Consider the following 21031-nt stretch of genomic DNA (forward strand, 5'->3'; position numbering starts at 1 on the left):
GCCAGCACAGGGCGCAGAGCACTCCGGGCTGGCTGAGGGCTTCCCCAGGCCTGGCACGGCATCGGCCCCACTGACGGCATCGTGCTCCTCCCGCAGCCCGACGGCACCAGCGCACCCCTGGAGGTCGTGCTGCTGGCCAAGGTGTCCACTGGCTTCCCCGGTGTGGTCCAGCTGCTGGAGTGGCTCGAGCTCCCCAACTGCATCGTGATGGTGCTGGAGCGGCCAGAGCAGTGTCAGGACCTGCAGCGTTTCATTCGGGCACGGCAGTTCCTGCCCGAGGAGGAGGCGCGGGAGCTGTTCCGCCAGGTGCTGGAGGCCGTGCGGCACTGCACCAGCTGCGGGGTCCTGCACAGGGACATCAAGCCAGAGAACATCCTGGTTGACCTGGACACCGGGCAGGCCAAACTGATTGACTTTGGCTGTGGCACCTACCTGCAGGACACAGTCTACACTCACTTTGCAGGTGAGCCTACACAGGGCTGTGCTCCCGCTGCTGACATCTCATGGCCCAACATCTCCCAGCCCAAGCTGGCTGTGGCAGCGGGAGTTCTCCCTTTTGCTGCCAGTCAGGGCACTGAATCTTCAGCTGAGTTGTTTTAGAGCAGGGCTGGGTGGGCAGCCATCTTCCAGCCCTGCTGGCAGCCTTTGCCAGCCACTCTGCCCAGGACTGGGGCTGGGCTGGGGCTGCCAGCCTGGCCAAAACCCCCGTGGGTGGGGTAGCAGAGAGGGAGGGCGGAACCTGTGCCCCAGCCACTTTGGTGTGCAGATGAGAGGAAGGGCTTGGACTGCTCTACTCACCCTGTTTGCCTTGGCTTCATTATATTTTTGGGGCAATGCAGGAAGGGAGGATGTGGGCATGTTTTTTCCCCAGCATGGAGTGGGTTTTTCCTTTGCATGTCATGGTCAGGCCTAGCCAGGGCTGCCCTCTTCCAGCACCAGAGGCTTCTTTTCCAACCCTAACTTTGTGCACAAGTCCCAGGTGCTGGCGAGAGGGCAGTGGTCACCCTGTGTGCCCCTGATGCAGCCCCCGCACAGCCAGGGATGCTGGGGCCAGGCTCTGGGAGCAGCAGCATCCCCCTGAAGAATTCCATCTGTATTCCATAGGAACACTGTCCTACAGCCCCCCGGAATGGAACGACTTTGGCTGGTACCATGGCGAGGCAGCAACGGTCTGGTCCCTGGGCATCCTGCTGCACCAGATGGTCTGCGGGGAGCACCCTTTCAGGAGGGGCCAGAACCTCAGCTGGGGCCAGCTCCCGCTGCCACAAAGGCTCTCTCAAGGTGGATCCTCTTCTCTGGACATGAGGGGAATGCCAGTGCCGGGAGCCAGCAGCGGGGTCGTGGGCATCCCACTCTGGCAGCTGCTGAGGAGGTGGCACATGTCCTGCTCTCCTCCAAAACAGGGAATTGATGGGAAAGTTTAGGCCCAGCTCTGAGCACATCCAGCATGGCCTGGGCACGGGAATAGTGGGGCCAAGCAGATAGGAGCCTTCTCTGGCTGACCGTCACTTTCTGCTTTCTCTCCCCAGAGTGCAAAGATCTGATCAGGTGGTGTTTATCCGTGAACTCCTTGGACAGACCCGCACTGGAAGACCTGTTCTGTGATCCTTGGATGTGGGATATTCCTGTGCCATAGAAGAAGGGAGAGAGCCACAGGCACACTTTGATCCAGAGCCCTGGTAAGTTCCTATTCCACATATGCCTTGGCCATGAGAAGCAAAGGAACCCAGAGCTTTTTGTGCTGCCAATGTCACTGCATCGGGGTCATGGGATGGGAACACACAGCCCTTGTGCTGGAGCTGAGCTGCTCTGCCCCGCACTCGTGGCCGCCATCCCAGCTGGTTTTGCTTGTCCTGGTTCCCTGACAGCTGGGGCCCTAGGCAGAGCCCTGAGAGCCTGGTCTGCACCCAGGGAAGGAGAAGGAGCCCCTGGAGAAGCTGTACCGGGTGGGGATGCTGCTGCTGCTGCTGCTGCTGCTGCTGCTGCTGCTGCTGCTGGAGACAGCGAGGGTGACATCAGGGATTACAAGCTCTTCCTCAGCCTGGCCACGGGAGGCTGAAGGTGATGCACTTTGATTCTGGCACCTTCTTCAAAGCCAAACTCCACCGGGAATTTGCAGATGAGTCCCCACCCGGGGAAATTCTGCCAGATGTGGGCATGACCCAACGTGGCGGGGAAACAAAGGCTCCCCCTTTGCTGGTGCAGATGCAACTCATTCTTCAGTGGCTGCCCAGCTGCTTTTGGCAGGGCTGGGAGGATGGGCTGGGGTGGGTACGAAATGGGAGTGGGCTCCTGGCCCTGCCAACAGCCCCCAGCACCCACCGTGCCCCAAGCTGGGGCTGGGGCTGGGGCAGCCAGCCCGACACAAACCAACCCCCATGGTGGGAGCAGAGGTGGGGCTCCAGAACCTGTGCACAGCTGCTTTGCTGTGCAGGCAAGGAAGGGCTTGGGCTGCTCCACTACCCTTGTATGCTTTGGAGTCACCGTGATTTGGGGGGCAGTGCAGGGGGGAAGAGAGAAAGTGTGGGTTTCTCACAGCCATGGCTGGGTTTCTCCCTACCATGTAGGGGTTGGGCCTTCCTCAAGGCCCTGACAGAGATAAGAGTTTTTACCGTTTTTCTTGTTTTCCCTTTTTGTCTCTAACCTCTTTTCAATAATGTGTTGTTTGTTATTCCAGAGGAAGCATTCGAGGTGGTCCAGTGTGGATGGGGAAGTGCTGGGGAACAGCTGTGGCGTGGATGAGCCGTGCCCTTGGAGAAGGCTGAGGCCATGGTTTGGGAGCAGCTTTTCTTCCAGCCGTGGCTGGTGTGAGGTGGGTCGCTGTGTGCTTGGCAGGGTGGGATCAGAGCTTTTGGGAGCTGGCAGCGAGCACAGGAGCATCCTGCTCTGGGCAGCTGCTGAGGGCTGGATGTGCCGTGGCTGGGCACATGTGCTGCCCTCCTGCTCTGTGCCAAAGGCAGCAGGGATGGGCAGCTCTGGGCACAGCTCTTGGCACAGCCAGCATGGCCTAGGCACCGCAGGCCTTGGCACAAGGGCACAGGAGCCCTCAGCTGGTGGGCGGTTTCTGCTTTCTCTCCTTGCAGCCGGGCTCTGCGGGTGCTGAGGCTGCTCTGGGCTCTGCCAGGGCTCTGCTGGGCTCAGCCCTGGGCCCAGCTGGGCTGGCTCTGCCCTCACATTGCTCTGACAGCTTTGCATCAGACGAGCCCGTTGCGAGCACAGCGCCTGAGCTTTCTGCTTTGGCCGGTGAGTGAGACTCTGCTGCAAGCCCAGAGATTGGAGCTGGGGACACACATCCAATTGGCAAGGACCCAAACTCTCCACAGTCCCAGCTGAGTGCCTGGATCTGCACAGGGTGTTTTGTGTGTCCCATTCTTCCTTCTTGATTGGGTGGAATTGTGCAATTGCACTTTGTTCCTCCTCTAGAAGTGCCACGAGTGGGCCAAAGCTGGCGAGTGGGCCGTGTTCCTGAGGCAGTGCAGTCTGGAGCTGGTGGATGGAGAATTGCCCTTCTGCACTGCCAAGCCAGAGCAAAAAGTTGTCAGTGGGACTTGGTATCTCTAAAAAATCCCTGACAGTTTCAAATAGAATGTGCAGCTCATTCCCAAGCTGAGAAGGAAGGTCATCTTCTAAAGGATTTGGGCTTTGACAGAGTTTCCATTCCCAATCCTGCTTGGAGCTGGAAGGGCACAAAGCAATTTCCTCTTGCTTCGAGCACAATTTCAAATACTAATGTTGGAAACAAAGCCCAAAATCTTTTAAAAGGCTGCTGATGTCAGTAGGATGGATCCATGCCATCAGCACATTTACAATGTAAATGACTGAGTTCTCTTTTTAAAAAAATCATTTACCTCTTAATGCAAATAATGTAACTTTGCATTTATGTTTTGGTTTTTTCACTGACATGTTATGTTTTTTCACTAACACTTGGATTTTATTCTTATCTTTTACAATTTACCTAGGTTTTTTTTTTTTTTCTTTTTTTTCCCTTTCAGTAGAAAACATGTCCTACAAAAGGAATGTCCTTTGCTCCTGGTTCCCGTGTGGAGCAGCTCCCTTCCTGCTGGCTGAGCTGTTCAGGCAGAGCCCGGCAGCTCCTGGCCCTGCAGGGCTGAGGCTTTTCCCCGTTGCTGGGCACAGACTGATGGAGCAGCACTGCTGAACACGGGCACACAGAGGGACCAGCAGCAGCTGCCTTTGGCCACCTGAGGCTCCAAGGCCCAAACTCTGAGCAGCCAGGGCTGGAAGAGACTGGCAGGATCTCATCCCTGACTCTGGGCAGACAGGGCTGCACAAATGACCCCGCAGGAGCAGCAGCAGCAGCAGCAGATGGAGCTGACTTTGAGCACAGCCCCTGCCCCTCTTGCCTCCCGTGTGCAGCGGTGTCACAGCAGCCTGAGGCACCTGGGAGCCCCCAGTGCCAGCAGGGACTGGAGATGGCAGCCCTGGGCTCCTGGAGGCTGTTCAAGGAATGGAGCTGGGCACTCCCTGTCTATGGGGAGCTTCCAGATGGAAAAGGCTGCTGTGCCCAGGCAGCTGCAAGGGCACAGAAAGGAGAGTCTGGAGGACTGGATCTGTGCCAGTGCCACAGTCCTGGGCAGCAGCCAGCGAGCCCTGGGGGAACAGAGGGCACAGCAAGAGGGACAGAACCAGGCAAGGGCAGAGACTGGAGAGAGCCAGGCCTGGGAGCAGGAACAGCTGCTCCATTGCACTCTTGGAGAAAGCTCTTGGCTGGTTCAAAGCAGTGAAAGGCGTGAAGGGCAGAGAAGAGGCCACAGCAAAAAATGCTCCTGTTTGCACAGCCTCCCCTCTCCGTGTCCCAGAAGGAATTGCATGGACTGTGTTCTCTCTGAGCCGTCTCGTTCAGCATGAGCAGCTCAGCACCAGGAGCTGAAGGAGCTGAAGCCTCAGGCCACAGGAGCTGGGCAAGAGGGAACTTTTGGAGCAAAGGAATGTAGCTAAAATAGCCCCAGCTGAATGCAGGGGATGGAATCATGGAATCACAGAATCCTTTCTGTTGGAAAAGCCCTCTGAGCTCACCCAGTGCAGCCGCTCACCCAGCAGTGCCAAGCCCAGCACTAAACCACGTCCCTGAAGTGCCAAGGCCTGGACACCAGCCCTGAGTGAGGCCTGGACAGCAGGCCCTGAGCCAAAGGTGGCCTCTGGATGAACCTTCCAACCAAAGGTTATCTTTGCATCTTCTCCCTGATGAAAGATGCATGGTCATTAGCAGTGTGATAGATGTAGCCACTCCTTAGTGAAACATGTATTGACCTTTGTGTATTTAGAAGCCAGACAAGGCCATGAAATCTGACATCTGGCCTTGTTTGGGGCTGTATGGTCAAAGTCAGCTCCATTGGTTCCTCCTTGAACCCTGGCCAGGCTTTGGGAGGGATGCAAGAGGAGGATGAAAGCAGATGTTGCCACACTAGCAGTGCTGTCAGTTTGTTCATTCAGCACTGTCAGAGCTGGGCCCTCTCCCAGCGGGGTTGGAGACTCACCTGGGGCTGGAGGCACCTGCAGGAATTCCCAGTGCCCAGGAGTGGCTCTGCAGCCCTTGGCTGTGACAGCTTCCCCAGCTGCTGTGTGGGTCTGGGGGATGGTAAAGGCTGAGGGTAAATGCTGCTGGATCTTTCTTAATCACTGCAGGCAATCTTTGGTTGGGATGGTTGGGTGCATTGCTGAGCTGCTCCTTTTGTGATTCTTTGCTTCCCTGAACTGCAAGAAATGACACTGATTCCTTCAGCTGGTGTCTGTCTTTGGTGCTGACCCTGCCCACTGGTAAAACAAAACTGGCACAGTCTGGCCAGATGCCAACAAAATGTCACTTGTTCAGTGTAAATGTGAGGAATCAGTCCCATCAGAAATTGCCAGCTGGGAAGCCCTTCCATGGAGTTTCCTGGCTCTGGAGTGAGCTGAGGTCGGAGCCCTGTGTGAGCAGTGGGGCAGTTGGGTAAAAGAAGCTGCACCCCTGGATGGCTTCAAATGCATCCAAAAATTGCAAATGGAAAAGGAAAAGACCTTGTGGATTTGGGCAGACAAAGATGAATTTGTTGAGAGTACGTGGGAAACAGCACCTTCAGAAGGAGCAATTATTGTTGGAATGCTCCCACATGGAGCAACAGAAGAAGGTTTTCATCTTGAGCTCAGATGCCCTTGTGCAAGTGAAATATCAATATAACAAATAACTATATACATATTTATAGTATAATAAGACCTTCATGTTTATATTTATAGATTTTTATGTATATATGTCTATATCTACATGTCTATATCTGTATTTATATATAAATATGTACATATAATAATAATGTGAAATAGTGCTGACAATACTAATTTGGTATCTTTGGCTGCTCAGGGATGTAACACTAAATACCCTACAGAACAGGATTGGCCAGGACCCTCATGTCAGTGGTCAACTTTGTGAGATTGTATACAATGGAAAAAGGAGGAAGGGAGGAAATTGGCGATTTTTACAGGGTTTGCTGATACTGTGATGCACAGTGTTTTGTCTGTTCCTGTGAAAAACACAGTGATTAGGCCTGCAGGGTTTTTCATGTACCAGACTATGCACAAGCTGCAGGATTGGTTGAAAGGGTGAAGGGGTTGTTAAAAGAACAGTTGGAAAGATGAGGAGGTGGGAACCTTTGCCCATGGAGAACCCATCTCCCAGATGTGCTCCATGCCCTTCACAATGGCCCACTGGGGAAATGGAACCCCCTGGCTGTGCACGGCTGCCCCCAATTTGCAAATCCAGCCATGGGCAGTGAGACTTGGGCTGCCTGGGAAATTGTTCTGGTTGTGATGGTCCCTGGCAGGGCCAGCCCAGAGGCTGCAGGGCTGGGCCTTCATGCATTGGAATTCATTAGGAGAAATTCAAAGCAAATGAGAGCTGTCAATTCTGAAACAGCAATTCAGATTCCTCCAGGACACTTTGCTTTGGTAACTGCCCCCTTGGAGCTTGGCCTTGCAAAGTGTTCCTGTCATGGCAGGAGGAATTGATGCAGAATATCCAGAAGAAAATACAGTAATTCTGTTAAACAATAATGAACAAGATTGGATTATTCAACCCCATGACAGGGTAGCACAATTATTGATCTTGCAATTTTAAGAACGATTGTGAAAACAGGAGATCCAGCTCCAATCACCACCATTTGTGGAGATAAAGGGTTTGGATGCAGCAGTCCTAATAATGGAGCCAGAGTGTGGGTCCAGAGGCCAAAAGGCCCTCCTGAGGCAGCTGAAGGAGCAGCTCCTGGGAAAGACAACTCTGAGTCCTGAAACCTGGGCAGGAACAATGGGAATGTGTCCCTGCAGCCAAGGATTCTGTGTGAGAACAAGTAGATCTGCCAGGATATTGTTTTACACATCCTGCCAGACCAGATCTCCCTGCTTGCCCCAAGGGCCCCTTGTGGAAAATGCTCTGATCCATGGGGCTCCGTGTGAACGCTGCTGTGACACTGAGGGACTTGCACAGGAATTCCATCCAGGAGCCTGGGTGCCCCTCAGGGACTGGGACCTGGCCCCTTCCAGCCACAGGGGAAAGGGCCCCCCAAGCCTTGTTAGCCACAGACAGCATGGGAAAGCTGAACAGCAAAGGGCCTGGGGGCATTATTCTGGAATTAAAAAGGTGCCAGCTCCATGGGCAACAGAATTCTTGTTCCTAATTCAAATGAGATTGAGAAAAAAGAATGTAGAATGGTGTCACTAAAGTACTACTGAAGCCTGTAAGGTGTACATTGATAGTCAACCAGAATCTTTGTCTGCCACAAACACCTCTCATGTTTCACCAAGGGGTTAGTCATCAAAATGTAGTGATGAGTTATGATGGATTGCTGAGCTTCTTTTGTAATTCTTTGCTAATGATGATGTGCTTTGCTGAGCTTATCCTTTTGTAAATCTTGGCAGCTGTGCTCTATATAAATGACACAATTCCTTAAGTTGGTGTCTGTGTTTTTGGTAGTGACCCTGCCCACTGCTGAAACAGGGCCCCCTCTTGCCTAAGTATTCCCTGGGAAGGCAAAAACCCTCACTACAAAATTCCCTCCTTCCTCCCTGTTCCCCCCTTCACACCCTGAGCATGATGTGCTCTGGTCTGGGGTATGCCTGGGGTCAGTTGGGGTCCCCTGTCCTGGCTGTGTCCCCTGCCCAGCTCCCCCGCAGCCCCAGCCCCTCCCCAGCGTGGCTGACGAGGGGCAGGACAGGCCTTGGCTGTGCTGCAGCTCAGCAAGAACAAAACCATCTCTGCGTGCTCAGCCCTGTGCTCAGCACCCGGCCCAGCAGTGTCTCAGTGCCAGGGGCTGTGCCCTCAGTCCCTGCCGGGGGTTTCCATGGCAACTGCAGGCCAGGTGACCCAGGTGTCCCCCCAGTGCCGGTTGCCATGGAAACAGTGCCCAGCCCTGCCCCTTTCTGTCTGGCTGACCTGGCCTTTGGCCCTGGCAGTGCCGGTGGCTGCTGGTTCCTGGTGCCTGAGCGGCCAGCGCGGCACAGGGCAGGTGGCCATGGCACAGCCCCCAGCAAGGGATCCCCTCTGGCTCTGGGCACTGACACCAGCCCTGAGTAAGGGCCCAGGGCAGCTTTCCATGGCGACCAACCATCACAATGGGGCCGGGAATTGGTTGCCATAGCACCAAACCAAGGAATGGGTCCCCCATGGCTGTTGCCATGGCACCTGGTGGCACCAACGAGTGTCACTGCAATTGTACCTGGAAAACCCCTGGCACCGCTTTGTCCCAGGGTTGCCATGGCAGCTGAGGGCAGCAACAGCTGGCTGTGCAAGGGCCCTGGGGCAGACGGGAAGGAGCAGCAGAGCAGGGGCTGATCCATCTCCAGTGCTCTGGACAGCCCAGGCCAGTGTCCCAGAGCATCCCCATGGAGCTGCAAACATCATCCTCCCTCTGCAGCCCTGGCCTCTCCCCCAGCTCACACAGGTGACCCAGCCTTGCAGGCACAGACATGGCAGCACTGGCTCAGCACCCCCTGTTTGCATTGCACACAGCAGGCAGGAGCACCCCCATACTGCTGCTGTGGGGACATGAACCTGAGGGAGCACAAATGCCATCAGCCCCTCGGACCAGCAAGGGCTGGAGGACACCAGGGAAACCACTCAGCTTTGTCCTGGCCTCTGCAGTCAGCCAGAAAGTTTGTTCCCATCAGCTGGGAGTTTCCTGTCCCACTGTGGGCGCTGTTGCTCAGAGCCAGGGCTGCCTGGCAGCCACCCCCAAACTGCCCTCAGCATTTCCTTGGCTTCACCTTTGCTTTCTTTCCTCTTCCTGATACAAACGTCTTCCCATTGCCCACCCCTGTTCCCTGCCCTGCAAACAGCCCATCCCTATTTGCCCTTTCCTCTCTGGCCCCACTCCCCATTGCAGTTCCTGACTTGGCCCCGTGGGTGTTGTTATTATATTTCTAGAGTCCCATACTGTTTCTAAAGTCCCATATTTCTCAAGTCCCATACCTCCTCTCCTCGGTGTTTTCTTATAGCTAAAGACCTACACAGCACAGACTCCCCCTTCTGCATGTTTGTCCTTCTTAGTCAGGGCACCCACAAGGCTCTCCCTGACTGGCCAACCCACCCCCTTTTATCCCAGTTAACTTCACTAGCCACAGCTGCAGCCCAATGAAGGACATCACAGCTGCAACCCATCAAGAACAACTGGGACTTACCTGGGCAAGGCCTATATACAGATATTCAAGTACAACACAGATATTTTACTAGGACTCAAAAGCCACCTATACTATATATGGGAACATCCCTTGGGCAGTAGGATCATCCTACAAGTTCTGCAGGAATTGTCTGCAGGCTCCTGCAGTGCCTGGTGCTGCTCCCTTGCCAGAGGCACCTCAGGCCAGGGGGGCACATCTGGACTGCTCTGTCTGGCTCTGGAGCTCTCTGTTCTGGGCAGTGAGGAGGAGCTGCAGACGCTCTGCAGGACTGACAGGATGGGCTTTGGGGCTGGCAGGAGAAGCTGAGGGACCTGGGCTGCTGGAGCTTCTGAAGAGGAGGCCCAGGGCTCCTCCTGCAACTGCTCCAAGGGTGGTTTCAGAGAATCCCAGAATCAGCAAGGGTGGAACAGGCCATGGGGATCATCAAGTCCACCCTGTGCCCTGACACCGCCTTGTCTCCCCTGAGCCTCCTCCAGGATAAACAACCTCAGCTCCCTCAGCCACTCCTCACAGGACTTGCGCTGCAGACCCCTCACCAGCCTTGTTGCCCTTCTCTGGACATGCTCCAGCCCCTCAATGTCCTTCCTAAATTTGGGGCCCAGAACTGCAAACAGCACTTGAGGTGCTGCCCAAGCAGTGCTGAGCACAGGGGAAGAATCCCTGCCCTGCTCCTGCTGGCCACACCATTCCTGATCCAGGCCAGGAGCCATTGGTCTACTTGGCCACATGGGCACACTGCTGGCTCATGCCCAGCCTGCTGTCCATCAGTCCCTGCAGGTCCCTTTCTGCCTGGCTGCTGCCCAGCCACTCTGTCTCAGCCTGTAGAGCTGCAGGGGTTGTTGTGGCCAACATGCAGGTCCCGGCACTTGGACTTGTTCAACCTCACCTTGTTGGATTTGGGCCCTGGATCCAGCCTGTCCAGGTCCCTCTGCAGAGCTCTCCTACCCTCCAGCACATCCACACTCACAACCAGTTTGGTGTCACTGCAAATTTGCTGATGCTGGACTCAGTCCCCTCATGCAGATCATATGTGCAGACATTGAAATCCACGCTGGCTGGCTCTGACCCCTTGGCCATCCTGTTGGTGCCCTGTGATGTCACTCAGGGTGATCTGTTCCATAACCTTGCCGGGCACCAAGGCCTGGAGTTCCCCAGCTCCTCCTTCCAGCCCTTCTTGGGGATGGGCTCACATTGGCACCTCCAGTCCTCTGGGACCTCCCTGATGAGCCAGGACTGATGGTAAATGATGGAGAGCAGCTTGGGGAGCTCATCCACAGCTCCCTCATCCCCCTAGGATGGATCCCATCTGCTCCCAGAGACACCTGTGAGAATCTGAGAGGCTCAGCAGGTCACCAACTGCTTCCTCCTGGATTACAAGGGCTGTTCTGCTGCCTCTGCCCATCTACCAGCTCAGGAGAACACTTGTTCTTAGGACAGCCTGTCCTAATATTGAAAATTGAGAGAAACAAGATGTTAAGTAGCTCTGCCTTCTCCTTATCTTTAGTTACTATATTCATCACTGCATCCAATAAAGAGTAGAAGTTCTCCTTATCCCATGTTTTGCTATTAATTTAATTGTGGAAACATTGTCTATTTTTTTTTTTTCACAGAAGTGGTCAAGTTAAACTCTAATTGAGCTTTCACCTCTTAAGTTTTTTTTTCTGCACGACTTTACAACATCCTTAAACATTTCCTAAGCTGCTTGACCTTCTGTCCAAAGTTGATGCACCTCTTGTTACCCTTGAGTTCCCACAAAATCTCCACGCCCAGCCAGGCCAGTCATTTTCCTCACTAGCTCATCTTTTGCCACACTGGGAAAGCCTGCTCCTTCCACCTTAGGATTACTTTCTTGAAATGTGTCCATCCTTCCTGGACCCCTTTGTTTTTAAGGGATGTTTTCCTTAAAAAAAATCAGTGCCTGATTCATTACACCCCAAATCTGCATCCCAAATAGGCCAAAGTCTGCCCTTCCTAATTCCAGTGTAGAAGTTTTGTTGCTGTCCCTCCTTCTTTCACAGAACATTGAAAAGTTGATTATTTCATGGTCACTGTGCCCCAGGCAGCCTCCGAGCCCCACATCTGCCACCAGCCCTTCTCTGTTTGTGAACAGCAGCAGACAGAGCTTTCCTTGGCAGTGGGAGTGCTACCAAAAATTCAGTAAAATAGAAAACTCCTTAACACCAATGCAGCATTAAAAAGCAGCATTATTTATTCAGGGGTATGCATGGGGGACAGCTCCTCCCAAAGCCCTGCAGGCTGAGTAACGGAAAGTTTCTGCTTATATTCTGTATTTTGTATACATATTCATTAATTTTCCCAGACTAAATATACATCTGATAATCATTTTCCCCAAATCATTAATGTATTTCCCCTCCCCTGTTCTCCTGGGGATCTCTCTGGTGGTCCCTGGTGGTCGTAGACCCCAATGTTCGAGTGGGCCTGGCTGAGCTGGCAGGACACTGAGGCTGGTGAACTTTCAGTTCCCCTTCTCACACAATGGGCACTGTGTGGTTTCCACAGGCCTGGGGTTGTGGAGAACAAGCTCCAGGTGTGAGCTCACCTGGTGGAGACAATTGATCATCTGGTAACATGAGGTCACAGAGTGGGCTGTGACATAACAGAGCAGACGGTGACATCCCAGAGGGGCTGTGTGACATTAGAGAATGGTCTGTGACATCACAGAGAAGGTTGCGACATCACAGGGCAGAGGTCTGACATCACAGTGCATACAATGGCATCACAGACTCTGGTATGACATCAGAGAGCAGCTCTGTGACATCAGAGGGGGTCTGTGACATCACAGAGCAGGCTGTGACATCCCAGAGGGGCTGTGTGACATCCCAGAGGGGCTGTGTCAGGTCACGGGGTTGGTCACTCTGCCCCAGCTCCCCCTCACAGTTTCTCCCAACAACTCCAATGCTGTCCATGCCCAGCAGGGTCCCTGTCCCCCAGGATCCCCCCGGCCCACCTGGAGCCACAGCCTCCACCAAAGGATGTTCCACAGGACCCACCCCAGAGCCTGACATGGGGACAAGGGGCCAGGGCTGTGTGACCAGGACATCAAGGACGTGGATTATCCAGGTCACTGTGGCCTGGGTTGGGTCCCCAGGGCAGGAAAGATGTCTGGCAGCTGGAGCAGGGTCTGGGAAGGGCCTCCAAGGTGGGGCTGCAGCCCTTGGGCTGTGAGCAGAGGCTGAGGGAGCTGGGCTGGTCCAGCCTGGAGCAGGGAAGGCTGACGGGCTCCTCACCCCAGCCTGGCTGTGTCAGCGAGGAGGGGATGGAGAACACAGAGCCAGGCTCTTGACAGGGGGCTGGGGGGAGACAAAAGCCAATGGGTGGGAGGGGAGAGAGGGGAGATCAGTCAGGGCATGAGGAGATGAAATGAGTCAGGCTGGTTTCAGCATTTCCTCAACACCAAAAGCAGCCTGACTCCCTTCTCCATCCACCACTGACAGCTTTGCAAATCAGGAATTGTTGGAGCCATTTTCCCCACACTCCAGAAGGAGCATCCTGATACAAGAACTTAATTGTTTTTATACCTATCACAAAACGCCGTTTGTCTGAAATTAATTTTAGTATGGAAATCACTTGTGGATATTGAACACCAGACACTGCTGGGACATTGTACATCGCTCAGGGAAGAGCGTGATTGTTATTAAATTGTTTCCTGTTCAACTGTGGTCTGTTGGCCATGAAGAGAAACTTTGTGTGCCTCTGCGTCTCACCAGTTCCTGACCCCCAAAGGACACAAACTTGATGAGTTGTGGTTCCCACTCCAATGGTGGCATTTGCACCTCCCTCCATATTCAGAGCAGAGCTCCCTTGTCCCAGAAAGTCCCTGGCAATGCAGGGATGAAGGAAACAGGACAGGCTGTGGGGATCGGGGCAGGACACAGCCAGGGATTTGGAGCCTGGTTGTGAGCCCAGGGCAGGCTTGTCCGCTGGCCTTGGTGAACCTCATCCCATTGTCCTGGGCCCATGGATGGCTCCAGCCTGTCCATATCCCTCTGCAGAGCTTCCTGCCCTCCAGCACAGCCACACTCCCACCCAGCTTGGGCTCACCTGGGAACTGACTGACGGTGCCCTTGATGGCCTCATCCAGATCAGCAATAAAGAGATTTCACTGACCTGGCTCCAATTCTGAGCCCTGGGGACACCCCTGGATGTGACTCCATTCCTCAGCAGCTCTGACTGCCAGGGGTTGGGTGAGGGAAATGGCGGGGTGGGGGTAGGAACAAAGTGTGATTGATTGTCAGCCATGAAGGGTGTTGATTTTCATATCTATTCAGACTGCATTTGAAGGGGTTAGGGGTCAATATCAACTGGACATTGCTGATACCAATCTATAAACAAGAAAAGAAAACTGGACAAAACCAGTTCTCTCTGCTTAGTTTTCAACATAACATATTCACTTTAAATACACATCTGAAATCTGACTAATTAACCACAGAATAATTGAAAACTTCAAATTTTCCCACGGGGTTTTCTTGTTTAAATGTTTTAAACAAATGTTTAATAGCCTTTTTCACTGAATTCCTCAACTGAGTAGCTCAAGAAAGAAGAGGCCTCTGGAGGAGTAAAATTCATCAGCAACCTCCAAGTGCGAGGAGATCTATCCCCATCAGAGCAGCAATGAACAGAAATGGGCACAGCTTTGTGGCTGCCCCAGCTTTGGCCTGGGCCCTGGGCCTGGAGCAGGAGCAGCTCTTGAGGGCCCCAGGGCCAGGGCTCCTGTGCTGCCCTTGGCAGATGGGATGGCAGCAGGGGCTGCAGAGCTCTCAGCACCTCAGCCCGAGGGGAGCAGGGCAGCCAGGGAGCCTCCTTTGGCTTTGGCCAAGATCCTTCCCCCATGGCTGGGGCTGAGTCATGTGGCAGCTGCAGCTGCTGCTGTGCCCTTGCCAGGGGCTGAGGCCGTGGGGCAGTGCCCAGAGCAGCCTGGCCTGAGCAGAGCTGTGGGGCCAGAGCCGGCTGGGCTGGGCTGGGGAGAGGCCCTTGGGGCTGCCCAGAGCTCAGGGCAGCTGGCAGAGCTTGCAGGGAGCTGGGCTGGGCTCAGAGAGCCTGGCCCAGAAACCATCAGTGTCCATCTCAGCCTGGCTGGGCGTGCAGGGGCAGGACTCAGGCCAGGCCTTGTGGGGCAAGGCCAGCACCTGTGCAAGGCATTGCAAACAGTCAAGTGGCCCAGAGAGGAGGCTGCTCTGTGTCCTTGGAGGCATGGACAGAGCAGGGAGGGGGCCCAGGACATTTGTCAGCACCAGCCTCTGTGCCCATGCATTGGCAGCCCTGGCTGCTTAGCCCAGCTTTGGCCTGGGCTGAGTTTGGCTCCAGCTCCATCCTCCTGCGGGGCTCAGGGCCTGTTCCCGGCCATGGCCAGCCCTGGCTGCCTCTCTGCTGTCCTAGAGGCCGGCAGAGCCCGGGGCAGGGCTGTCTGTGCAGCCCCACAGGTGCCAGGGGCTCTGCAGGAGCTGGCAGAGGCTGCCCAGCAGGGAGGCCATGGGGCACAGAGCCCCAAGGCTGCTGTGGGCACCACGGCACAGGGGCCGTTCCCAGCCGCAATGCTTCTGGCCTGGGCTGGGCCTGCACAGGGGCTGGGCCACCATGGGTGGGCCAACACAGGGCCACAAAGAGGCCATGCAGCCACTGCCGGGGCTGACAGCAAGGCCAGGCACACACAAGCAATTGCTGAGCATGGCCTGCGCTGGCCAGGCCTGACTGTGCCAAAGGCAGAGCTCAGCTGTCCTTGGGGGCTGCAGCAACAGTCCAGAGCCCAAAGAGCCTCCACGGCTGTGCTGGAGACCAAGGCTGCAGGAGGGAAATGCAGGGCTGCTGTGGGATGGGGAGGGCATTGAATTCCAGCACACACCTCAGCTCTCTGATGATCCCGTCACCATGCTGGGCCCTGTTTCAGACTGGAACAGAGCAGATGTTGATGGGAGAGTAACCCTGCGGGGCTGTCAGGGACCTGCAGCTTACAAGGTGCTCTGCTCTCCCTCAAGTGCTCTCTGAGTGATCCAATCCCAGCTGGGCACCTCAGGGCACAAGTGGCACTGGCTGTTCATGGGCACATAACTGATGTCAGCCTGAATAGAGGCACAGCTTTTATTACCTGTTAGTTTCATAATATACAAGCAAATCTTTATTATCTGGGTCATTTGAGTACTGTTAAGAAATGGAACAGTTTTCCCATCAGGAACAGGAATTTCCTGGAGGTGTACAGATGGCAGGAGGAAAAATACTGATCTTGTCTTCTACTGTTGTGACCAATGTTCTGTTTATTACTTCCTCTCCATTTTCCTTCAGGTGTTTTCAGCTCTTCTGTTGAAATGGCCATGTCTAAGAACATCTCTTCCTTTATGGCAGGTGGATCTATGTACTTCTACTGCTCTCTGATTTCCTCCTCTAGATGCTCTCTGGTCATTCAAGTGCCTCTCAACTGACTGGCTTCATGCTTTGAGCTGGAAGAAATTGCCCAATATTTCTGAAGTTCAAAAAAATATATAATAAATATCCTTTTAATTGTGTTTTTATCTATCACAGAACTACCTTATGACTTTTTCTAAAACTGTTCATGTACAGAAATCCCTGGGGGACGGGGCACATTTCAGATGCTGCTGACACATCACAGAGAGCTAAGGGAAGAGCTGTGATGGTTATTAAGCTGTTCAAATGTTCAACTTGTGTTTTTTGGCAAGAAACCTTTCTGTGCCTCTGAGTGTCACCAGTCCCTGAGCCCAAAGGACACAAACCTGATGAGTTGTGGTTCCCACTGCAGGGGCACTTGGACCTTGGCTCTGTGCAGGAGAGCTCTTCATCCCATTTCTCTCTTTTCCTCCCTCTGGGCATGGAGGGAGCTCCTGACTTCAGCCTGTGACTCATGTGTGCAAAGAATAAATCTGGGCAGAATTGGGGCAGGGAGGGTTTGGGGGGACATTGGGATCTGTGCAAGGCACAAAAGGTGTTTTCCATTGCTCTGAGGCTGCCTGATGTGGAAAGTGGATTTAATATCCAGCAGAGAAATGACTTTTGCCTTTGATGGAGCTGTGCCTTCCCTTGGCTTTGTTGGCTGACATTAAACAAACATCCCTCTGTTTCTTGGGCAGCTCCTTCTCCAAGGAAAGCAGGTGGGAGTTGGAGCCAAGGAGCTGAAAGCTGCAGGTGCAGCCTGGGCTGGAGGGAGCTCAGATTTGCGCAAGGCTGCTCTGAGTGCCAGGGCTTGGATGGGGGAAATGGTGGGGTGGGGGTAGGGACAGGGTCTGATTGATTGTCAGCCATGGAGGGTCTTGATTTCCATATCTATTCCAATTGTATGAGGAGGTACTTGGATTCAGTGTGAATTGGAGACTGCAAAGATCGATTTATGAACAGGAAAAAATCCTATACAGGATGTAAAAAATATTTTCTCACTGTATTTTTAAATATAATGCATTCACTTTGAATACACTACTGAAATCTGTCAAATTACCCGCAAAAGATTTGAACACTTAAATCGAATTTTCCCCTCAGGCTTGGCTTGTTAAGGTGTTCTGAATGTTAATGAGCCCAGGGACACTGAATTCCTGCACTGAGGAGCTGAAGGCTGAACAAGGCTCTGCAGCAGGAAAATTCAGCAGCAGCCTCCAAGTTGCTGAGGATGTCAGCAGCCCCCACTCTCCTTGTCTGCCCATTCCCCCATCCCTGCCCAGAGACCGTGGGGGAATGGGCAGACAAGGAGAGCATCCCTGGGGCTGGGGCAGCACAACTCAGAGGCACCAGCAGCTCCAGCTGGGAAATGGAGTGTGGAATGTGGCTGGGAAAGCCCTGCCTGGGCTGTGCCAAGCAGGACACACAAGCCCTGACTCCCATGCCCCAAACAATTCTCTCAAGGAGAAATTTAAAATTAATTACAGTTCTTTGCGTTCTTGAGTTGGACTCACTGGAGAAATACCAACAAAAGATTCTTAGGAGCTCAAAACAACAAAACAGCTTTTACTGGAAAATTTAGAATAACAGAGAAACATTGGGAAAAGGTTTAATATGACATTCAATCAACACAAAACACTTCTCAAAGCTTTAACTTGGCCCCTTTACCTTCACAAACTCTTAGCTTGATCAATTTTAAGTTACTCAAAATTGGCAAGAAGAGGAAATTCGAAGAAGGAAAAGAAAACACAGAAAGAGAGAAAGTAATACAAGAAAATACAGAGCAGCACACACATAGCTACCAACTCCTGGATTCCAGCAGTGTTCAGATGGAAATTCCAAGAGGAGGGAGGGTCAAGATGTGTGCTTGCCTTGTGGTCAGCCTCAAATACCCCTTGGTTTTCCTGGGCCCTTCCCCCAGGTGAGACTTGGGCTCATTTGGTCCCTCAGGAGCTGGGCTGGGGCTGCAGAGGTGGCTGTGGAGCATTGCCTGTGCTGTGCCAGGGACTGGCAGACACTGCTGGGCTGGGACAGAGGCGCAGGTTTGCTCAGCACCAGAGACACCTCTCCCTTGCTTGTCCCCATCTGTCATCCCTGCCACTTGTGTTCTGCTGTACCTGGAATGTGGGGAAACTTTCCCAGGCCTGTCCCTCAGATGTATCTATTTAAAGTATGAGGAACTTCAGTTTCACTACCTTTTGAGTCCCTGAGAATTTCTTTGGCACAGTCTGTGGGACTCAGTCTGATGCAAAGAGCACCAAATCCCCAGAGGGTCATTAAAGTCCCTGTGCAGTGTCTGTGCTGCTGAGCTGGGCCGGGCTCCTGGCCCAGAGGCAGCTCCTGGCAAGGGCAGCCCTGCAGAGAGACAGCTCTGGCCAGGAGCAGCTCCTGAGCACAGCCCAGCAGGGCTGGGGCACTGCCAGGGCCCCTCAGGGACACCAGCAGGGCACAGACAGAGCTCACAGGGGCTCAGCACTGGCAGGGGCTGTGGGATGGTCCCGACACAGCAGCACCTCTGTGGCTGTGTCACAGAGGCACAGAGCAGCTGTGATGTCAGCAAGGGGCTGTGTGACAGCACAAAGTGGGCTGGGTGAGGTCACAGATTGGGCTATGACATCACAGAGTTTGTTGTGTGAGGTCATTGAGCAGCTATGGCATCATAGAGTGGACTGTTTGACACCACAGAGCGGGCTGTGAGACCATGGCATGGCTGTATGACATCATAGAGCTGGCTGTGAGGTCAGAGTGTGTGCTGTGATATTACAGAGTGGCAGTATCACTTCACAGACAGGGTTTGTGACATCACTGAGGGGATTGTGACAGCACAGAGCTGCCTGTGATGTCATAGAGTAGGGTATGAGGCCATAGAGCAAATTCTGCCATCACCGAGTGTTGAACTGGGGCATCAGAGAGTGGGTTGTGACATCACTGGGTGACTGAGAAATGTCATAGAGCAGGAGGTGACATTACAGTACAGATTGTGAAATCATAGGGTGACTCTGTAACATCACAGAGACTTCTGTGACATCACAGAGCAGCTGTATCACATCAGAGGGTGGCATCTCAGAGTTGGCTCTGTGACATCACAGGGGCTGTGTGACATCACAGCAGGTTGCATGACATAACAGGAGGGTGTGACATAACAGGAAGGCTGTGTGAAATCACAGGAGGCTGTGTGACATCACAGGATGCTCTGTGACATCACAGGGCCTGTGTGAGGTCCTTGGGGAGGTCACTCTGTCCCGGCCCCCCTCACAGTTCCCCCCAGAGCAGTCCAACCTGCGCGTGCACAGCGGGATCCCCTCTCCCCCCGGGTTCCCCCGCCCCCGGCCCCACAGCCTCCTCCAGAGGATGTTCCACGAGATCGACCCCAGAGCCTGACACGGGGATGGGGGCTGGGGCCCTGGGGGTGGCACAGGGGTACAGGGACCTCCTGGCAGCATCCCCATGTCCCCCAGGGCCAGAGCCTGGGCCAGGGCTCCTTCACTCTGATACAAAAAAGGGCTTCAGAGCCCTGAAAAGTCCCTGGCGAGGGATCAGCAAAAAACAGGTTTAATATTAAGGGACAGCAGCACAAAGTTCCTTGGCAAGAGTCACTCTGTCCTAGACTGGACTTCTAGGACACCAAGGAAACAAAGCAACAACAAAACCAAACCAAATCCTGGCAATCAAACCAGAAATGAACAGAGAACTGTCCCTGTGGTGTATGACACAAGGGCAGTGAGGGCAAGGATAAAAGGAATACCTCCTAAAAACTTAAGAGAGCTCAAACTTAACAGGACTTAACCTTGACTGATACCGTAAACTTCCCAATTGTGCAAAAGAACAGCACTTAACAGTATTTAACCTAACTTCTAACCTATGACTTTGACATTTAACAGAGGAATAACATTTAAAAGTATTCAACTCTGCTTATAACTTATATTAAACAACTTAACAAAAGAACAACTCTTCACAGCAATTACCTTAGCTTACACTTTTTGACTTAACCTTACTTACAGGCATGACTGACTCAGCTATCCAAATCCCTCAGAGAGCAACATTTCTGCCACATTTCCCCAGCACAGGCACTCCTGTGTGCACACAGACAGAAGGAGTCAGTGCAAGACACCTGTGAGCAATTCCCCTGAGGGCAGGAAATGCTCACTGGATTTGACTAAATCCAGTGCCAAAAGTGGATCCTTTGGCATCTCCCCAGGAGACAAAGGGTTGAGCCTGGAGGAGTGGGCGGATTGGCCCAGGCTCCATCGTTATTCAGGATCCCCGAGTGCAGCAAACAGGAGAATTCCCAGCTGGGAGAGGCCCCACTCAGAGGGAGTCGCTGGCCCAGGAGAGCTCCAAGGGCTCCTTTTGGAGCGCTGTTTGCCGGGCCCCAAGAAAGGGGCTGCAGTCCCAGCAATGGCTCATCCTGGTCACACTTGGCATCAACAGCTTTCTTTGGCAGTGTGAGAACAGGGATGTTGTGCCACTGAGGGAACAGAAACAGTTCCCAGGGCTGCTGCTTAAGGAACCAGGAGCTGGTTGGGCAGCAGCAGTGCCTGGAGCAGACAGTGTTTGTGATGAGCTGCAGAGGAGCTGAGCCCAGGGGCTGGTGGCCAAGGCTGAGGCCCAAGGAGCATTTCTCAGCTGGCAGGGCAGCCTGAGAAAGGGAGGGGGGAATGTACCAGCACAGGGCCATGGAACCAAGGGACCATTGTGACACTATGGGGTCTCATGGAATCATGGAGAGCACTGTGATATTTCTGGGCCTCATGGAACCAAGGGGACTGTACTGACACTGTGTGGCTCCAAGGAATGCAGGGATCATTGTGACACTGTGAGGCCTCATCAAACCAAGGGTCCATTGTGACACCGCGGGGCCTCATGGAACTGTGGAGAACATTATGACGATTTGAGGTGTCATGGAACCAAGGGGCCATTGTGACACTGTGGGGCCCCTTGAGACACAGTGCCCAATATGGCACTGTGGGGC

This window comes from Melospiza melodia, unplaced genomic scaffold (genome assembly GCF_035770615.1).
Source record: "Melospiza melodia melodia isolate bMelMel2 unplaced genomic scaffold, bMelMel2.pri scaffold_55, whole genome shotgun sequence".
NCBI classification, from domain to species: domain Eukaryota; kingdom Metazoa; phylum Chordata; class Aves; order Passeriformes; family Passerellidae; genus Melospiza; species Melospiza melodia.